The sequence below is a fragment of the Gekko japonicus genome, unplaced genomic scaffold (genome assembly GCF_001447785.1).
Source record: "Gekko japonicus isolate JY-2015 unplaced genomic scaffold, Gekko_japonicus_V1.1 scaffold1884, whole genome shotgun sequence".
Classification (NCBI taxonomy): domain Eukaryota; kingdom Metazoa; phylum Chordata; class Lepidosauria; order Squamata; family Gekkonidae; genus Gekko; species Gekko japonicus.
In genome coordinates, this window is record NW_015176030.1 from 359,701 (window position 1) to 365,700 (window position 6,000).

Consider the following 6,000-nt stretch of genomic DNA (forward strand, 5'->3'; position numbering starts at 1 on the left):
CGAGGAGGCGGCGGTGAGGTTTCCGGGCACCCAAACCAAAACACCCCACATTTGGATTTACAAAAGCCGGGCGGAGGGGGAAGGCGAGGCGGCCTTGCGCTCCCTTTTCGCACCCCCCATGCCACGTGGCTGGGAGCAGCAATAGCACGTGGGCTTTTGGCGGGGGGGAGTCACAGTTCGGCACCCCATCCAGGGCCCCGGCGCTCTAGGCGAATGCCTAGTTTGCCTAGTGGGTGAGCCGGCCCTGCTCGCACGTTCCTCTGCAGCAGCAACCCATTCCGGAGCCCAATCATGGCGGCTGAGGGAAGGGCGGGGGGAAAGGCAGAACGCCTCGCCTTCTGCCCCACCGCACCCGCTCTGGCTGCGTCACGCTTCTGCCAGGGCTGGAGGGTGAATCATGGAAGCGGGTGTGATGAGGCATCCTGAGAGAAGGAGGGCCTCGCCTCACGCTCCCCGCACCTTTTCGTTACTTGGCATCGGCAGAACGGCACAGATGCCTCATGAAGTCAGCCGCGCGGAGGGGCGAACGCTCGTCTCGTGCTCTCTCGCCCACACAGCAGATGGCAGCCTCTCACTTCGTGGAAACTCATTAAATACATACATATATATCACACACGGGGAGAGAATGTTGTTATTTTTATTCCTCGTCTTCCCCCAAATGAAGAGAGAAACGCTTTTCTGAATTCCAGTCAGAGGCTAGGAAGGAACTGACCCCTGCTATCTGAAGTATCCCAAGCAATGGACTCTGGGTGGCCATGGGGCCCGGGTGTAGGGTTGCCCACTTTTCCAGGTAGGGCCAGGAGTTCTCCTGCAATAACAACCGATCAGACAACAGAAATCAATTCCCTGAAGAAAATGGCAGCTCCGGAGTGTGGACTCTATGGACTCCTTTAAAGCCCTTTATGAGCAGGGACCTGCAGGGCTCTTTTTGTAGAAAAAGCCCAGCAGGAACTCATTAGCATAATAGGCCACACCCAACAGCAGGAACTCATTAGCATATTGGGCCACACCCCTGACAGCACCGCACATTAGCATATTAGGCCGCACCCCCATGTTACCAGAAGTGTGGTTATCCAGCCACACCCACCTTTTGCTTGTTATTATGTTGACCTTGTTTGTTGTCAAAACCCAGGGCTTTTTTTTGTAGCAGGAACTCCTTTGCATGTTAGGCCACACACCCCTAATGTAGCCAATCCTAATGAGTTTCTACTGTTGGGTGTGGCCTATTATGCTAATGAGTTCCTGCTGGGCGTGGCCAACTTGGGAGCCAGCCGGAACTCTGTTCCTGTGTGTTCCTGCCCAAAAATAGCCTTGGGGACCTGCATACCTGAGGGACCGCCTTTCCCCATATGTACCCCAGAGAGCGCTGCGATCAGGGACCCAGAATCGGCTGGCCTTCCCAAATATTAAGGAGGCCAAGCTAGTGACAACTAGGGCCAGGGCTTTCTCGGTGGCAGCTCCACTCTGGTGGAATGAGCTCCCGGAGGAGATCAGGGCCCTGTGGGACCTGTTGCAGTTCCGCAGGGCCTGCAAGACGGAGCTCTTCCGCCAGGCTTTTGGAGCCGCCACCACTACTGACATCTGATGGCCTATGATGAGAGAGCCCTGACCCCCGGGATCCTCCAGTTACTGCCCGAACTGACCACCCAGGATAGCCGAAGATCAAGGAACTGACTGTATGATGAGGAAACTAAGCATTAGCACTCTATTGTACCATTAGAATTTTTCTTGTTTTTTATATTATAGTGTTTTCACGTAAACTGCCCTGAGCCGGCCTCGGCCAGGAGGGCAGGGTAAAAAACTAACTAATAAATAAATCACATCCCAGTTGAGTAGGGCTGCCACTGTTCCCTCTAAGCTGTGGAGCCCTGTGAGCAAAAATTCTACTTTGTGAGCTATTGGTATTAAAGTTGTGAGCAGGTGATTTGGCTACTGCATGAATTCGTTTGCACTGGAGCCATCCTTCCTGAGCTAAGACAAAAATGTGAGCCGGAGGCTAAAAAACTGTGAGCTAGCTCACACTAACTCAGCTTAGAGGGAACACTGCCCAGACATTGGCTGGAAATCTCCCAGCATGACAACTGGCCTCCAGCTAGGGTTGCCAACCTCCAGGGGGTGGCTGGGGATCTCCAAGCAATAGAGCTCAGTTCTCCTGGAGAAAATGGCTGTTTGGAAGATTGTCTCTATGGCGTTGCACCCTGAAGTCCCTCCCCAAACCCCGCCCTCCCCAGGCTCAACTCCCCAAATCTCCGGGTGTTTCTTAACCCAGAGCTGACAACCCTAGCTTAAGCCCCGCTATCCCAACTCGGCACATTCCTGATCCAAACTGGGGCCCCACACTCCTGGAAACTGAGTCTGAGCACAAAACTCCCAGTGAGCATCTGTTAGCCAGCACCTGGGAGGGACCCATAAACAATGTAACACGGACCTCAACCCATCAGTCTCAGGAAGCTTTATAATGGCATTTGATAGCTGGACTGCAAAGCCTTTTGACCACTTACAAGAGTTTATGTTTCATGCTTCCAAAATGCAGCTTCCTCTGAATAGATGCCGCCAGGTCTAAATCACAGGGTTTTGGGACGGGGGAAACATCTGATATTCAACGTTTAAATTCTGAATCTGACATTTTAACCACAGGAGACAGGCTAGAGGGAGTCGGCACAGCTTGTGGCTCTCCAAGCCCACCCACCAGGCACGGTGACCACGGTTCCCCCTCCTTGGACGACAGAGACTGGAAGAGGAGACTGCCTGGACGAGAGTCAGTTTGGGCGCCACCACCAAGTTCTGGCCAAAGGAAGGAACTGCACTAATAAGTCCCTCTACAGCAGACCAGTTCAAGTTGGATTAGGAGCCCCCAGCCTTTTTGAGCCTGCGGACACCTTTGGAATTCTGGCAGAGGGGTGGTGGACGCAACCTCAAAATGGCTGCCACAGGAGGTGGAGACAATGAGGATACACACAACTCTAACAGTAAGTCTTCAACATTTCTGCTTAACAAGATGCTGTTTTAAAATATTTTCTTGCACATACATACAGCTTACCTTGGGGAGCGGTGGCACAGTGGATATAGCCCACTGTCTTAACATCCGAACTAAATTCGAGACCCGCGCTGGTGTGAGCAGCCAGCCTGTTGTCCCCAGCTCATCGTCCACCCAGCGATTCCAAAGCTTCGGCGAGTAGATAAAATGGAAACCACTCCTTAGAGAGGGTGGGCACACCAATCTCCCTTGTGGGATGGTGTTAGCTGACGGTCGGGACTTCCTGGTCCAGGTCGGAAAAAGGCGAAAGAACTTCTCGGCTACAAAAATCCCTGCAGTGAATGTCTCCGGCCAGGCGGTGGCAGTGTGGCAATTTGACATACGGGTCCTGAAGCCTCGTCTCCAAGCAGCCGTTCGGAAAATGACTGAGCCAAGCCAGAAGATGTTTCCACCGTGCAGTGACAGTGTGTGCAATTAAAAATGAATATATGTTGTCCTCCCTATCCCCTTTGAACATTGTTAGTCCGCTGTCTAATGTGTAACTGTACATCGCTTTGAGCCCACTGGGGAAAGCGATTAATAAATTGAAAGTATTATTATTAATTATTATTATTGATATATGGGGTTGCTTGCAGGGGATGGACAGAGTTGGGGAGAGGAGGGAGGTCAGCAGGGATGTCACAGAGCCCACCCTCCAAAGGAGCCATTCTCTCCAAGGGAACTGAGCTCTGTAGTCTGGAGTTCAGTTGTAATTCCAGGGGATCTCCAGGCCCAAGCTGGAGGCTGGCAACTCTACTTGCTGGTCTAAGCAATTAGAAGACTGATGAACTAGTTAGCTGCTTTGTATGTCATCTTTGCAGGGTTGCCAGGTCCCGTCTGGTCACCACTGGGGGATTGGGGGGCAGTGTTCCCTTTAAGCTGAGTGAGTGTGAGCTAGCTCACAGTGTTTTAGCCTCCAGCTCACTCATTTTTGTCTTGGCTCAGGAAGGAGGGCTCCAGAGAAAACTAATTGATGCAGTAGCCTAAACTGCTCGCTCACAGCTTTAATGCCAGTAGCTCCCAAAGTAGGATTTTTGCTCACAAGACTCCACAGCTTAGAGGGAGCATTGTTAGGGGGTAGAGTTACCAGATCCAGGCTGGGAAACTCTTGGAAATTTGGAGATGGAGCCTGGGGAGGACAGGGACCTCAGTGGGGTAGAATTTCCCGGAGCCCACCTTCCGAAGCATCCATTTTCTCCAGGGGAACTGAACTCTGTAGTCTGGAGATGAGCTGTAATTCCAGGGGGTCCCCAGGTCCCACCTGGAGGCTGGCATCCCTACATCTTTGCCACCGTTTGGCAGAGACCAAATCTCATCTCCTGTGCTGCAAGATGTAAGTTTTCAAGAGATGGCACAATGGGTTTGGCACTCACCGCGTCAGTCTGGATCCCGCCCGGCATCACACTGTGCAAGACAGACGTGCCTGCCATCAAGTTGAATTCTGAATCAGCCACAAGTCTTCCTCGCCATTCATGCTTCAGGCAGGCTGCCTGGCTTTACGATTACTTTTGTCCATACATAATCTTAAGCACATTTACTCATTTGTTTGTTCATGCTTCATTTAAAAAAAAAAAAAACCTGCAACAGAACTGCTCCAAGGGTTGCCACCTCTGGGTTGGGTAATTCCTGGAGCTTTCGGGGTGGAGCCTAAGAAGAGTGGAGACTGGGGGGGGAGCTCAGCGGGGGTGTGATGTCACAGCGTCCACCCACCAAAGCTGCCATTTTTCTCCAGGGAAACTGCTATCTATAGCCTGGAGAAGAGCTGCAATTTTAGGAGGTTGCCAGGCCCCACCTGGAGATTGGCAACCATAACTGCTCTCAGAATTTTGGGGGGAGGGTCTTGATGGTATCCCAGAAGCTAACCAGTGTCAGGGCTCCCTCCATAGCCAGCGTCTTCTGCATACCCTCCAGAAGCCGGATAAAAAGGTATGACTATACGGAGCCTAAGCGTCCCTCCAAACTATCCTGCCGGCTCTACAACTTCCGAAGAGACTTGAGCACAGTGTCCCAATCCCTTGCCGGCTGCAAACCATGTGCCTCAGTGTCAGGACCCACAGCAAATCAACCAAGTACACACTGCCAAGAAGGTTTTACTTTTATTGAAAAGCTATAGATGCATTAACAGGAACACTGTTAGGAATGGCGGGCTCTCTATGCGCATAATAGGACATTCCTATCCACACACACCCCCACGGAATACCCAATTACAGAGGTTCCCGCGCCCGAACTAACGGCCGCAAAAGCAAAAACAGGTAAGATGCTTCCCACGACTCTTGCTGGTCAAAGACACAGCTACTCCTCCAGTGGCCTTGGGAGATATGCGTTGCAGCGAAGAGGCAATTAAGCGCCAGGGAAAGAATGTACATGAAAGGGAAACACACACCACGCTATTGGCAGCTTAGCTGACACTCGGGCTACTTTTTTGACTATCCAGCGGTCTGGAAAGGTCTCAGAACCAACACTGGCATCGAGCTGGTAAGGAACTGGGCCGGGAAGTCTGAAATTGCCCCAGCACCCTGGGAAGGGTGAATGCTGAAGCCTCCCAGTTCCTGCACGGGCAGCAGCGGGCTCAAAGGCATTTCTCTGATGGCGCTTAATGAAATCATTAGCATGCTTGAAAAGAAGCCAGGGAAATGGGCTGAGTCGCAGTGTGCTGCATCTGAGCCTTTTTCGTGCTGGCGGACGCGGCGGCGGCAGTGAGTCCCCAGTAAGCCCTTTCCTCTGCAGCTGCCTTAGCCTTGAGGGACAGTCACCCAGACACGCGCAGCATAGGAAGGATCCCACCGGGGTAACCCTGACAGCAGGGCACTGTGCAAATGGCAACCCAAGCTCTGCATTCAAACAAAACCTTTGCGCTCTAGGCCAGATCACAGAAGGGAGTTACAATGGGGGGCAATGCTCCCTCTAAGCTGCGGAGTCATGAGCAAAAATTCTACTTTGTGAGCTACTGGCAGGGATGCTGTGAGTGAGCGGATTGGCTTGTG